Source organism: Aplysia californica, unplaced genomic scaffold (assembly GCF_000002075.1).
Source record: "Aplysia californica isolate F4 #8 unplaced genomic scaffold, AplCal3.0 scaffold00077, whole genome shotgun sequence".
Taxonomy (NCBI): domain Eukaryota; kingdom Metazoa; phylum Mollusca; class Gastropoda; order Aplysiida; family Aplysiidae; genus Aplysia; species Aplysia californica.
Genome location: NW_004797347.1, coordinates 340,356 through 342,032, shown reverse-complemented (window position 1 = coordinate 342,032; position 1,677 = coordinate 340,356).

The following is a 1,677-nucleotide window of genomic DNA, read 5'->3' as shown; positions in this document are numbered from 1 at the left end:
GTGTGTGTGTGTGTTTGTGTGTGTGTATAACAAATTCCCAGAAATGAACGATATATCTATATGCGTACAAAATGATAATATCTCAAGGGATTCGCTTTCACAAAAGACTCAAAAACATGGTAGACAATACAACTAGGCTATTACTCGCTTTATTTCAGAAAATGTTCAATAGTAATTAAAGTCTGTCCACAAAGATGTGCCCAGCTTAAAGCAGCAATATCAAGAGAACCGTTAGGTGGAATTTGCTGACATTTTGCATAGAATTTATTTACTTTACTGACCTCAAAATTGTGTACTACTGAACTGGCAAAACGGCCCAGTTTTCCACATTGCTTCTTTATATCTTAATAAAAACTATGCATGTGAATTATTCAACGTGACTTACAATATCAAAAGTTACAGTAGTGATTTCATGTACCTGGTAAAACACACATTTATTTGAGAGTGACATTAGACACAGGTTGAGAATCGTGTACTGAAGCCTCCTCACTGTTGCTACCTGTAACACTAACATATTTTTCTATGTCATGAAATGCGCGTGTTATTAAACGAATTTCTATGATTTTCAGTTCTTACACATTATTGTACTGCAGACTATTGAAACGTTTGTTGAAGTTCTCTTGCCTATTTTTTTAAACTTATATTTTTTATTTTTTTTTTTGGGGGGGGGGGTATAATTTATCTAGTGCACTATCTTAAAAATGGTTTACATGAGTTTGAAAATCATTTTCATGGTGGTCCTTAAGAGCACAAGTATGCTTACAACTTTCATTACGATTTATCAAACGGCTGCAAAATTGTCTACTTTCAAAGTCGGGCCTGTATTTGAGGAGAGACCAAGTACAAAGAACAGGTTACATTATATTAACACGATTCTATTGTTAGGAAAGCAAGACATTTTGTGCTGTCAGTTAGTAGACACAGTAAATGTAACGAAATAAGGCACAGTACATCGTAGTTAACCCTGTCCGTACGCCTGGGGTCATTTTGTACACCTGGGGTTGTATTCTTCACATTTCAGAATACTTCTAGTGCGAAGATATCTTTGAAACTTTCAGTATTTCTCAAAATATCATTTTGACAGACTGCTATGCAAAGCGTACTGGTTGGATTAACGAGTAAGTTTCCTCTTTATACATTGGTGGCACAGAGTTCCCCACGTCGTATGGATACGATAGTAAAACACGACATAATTATGGTTAAATATCCAGTGCAGTAGCATGTTGCGTTGGCCTGTTCTATTTATTTTTTAAAAATTTTGAATTAACGATCGAAAAGCTCAAACTGCATGAGCATAGAATTTCACCGAGTTTAGATATGTGGTTCTACATGAGCATATAAAATAGCATGGTAACAACAACAGAAATAACTTTAACAACAATTATAGCAAGAGTCAGAAACATTAATAGAAGATCATGTTCAAGTCAGAGCTAACTAAAACAATGCAACAACCACCTGTGGAAGAATGCGTTTAGTGTAAACATCATACTCTTCCTTGAGGGAGTTGCGCTGTGCTGCATAAATGAATTAATGGGATAACTACGTGGTTAGAATAACAAAGAAATTCAACAGTTCTCTGCTGAAGGGGGTAGTTTGTAGTCAGTGATTGATAGCGGTTTGTACTCAAAATGCTGCAACGCAGATATTTTCCCCAGGGAGGAAGGAGAGGGTAGGCGG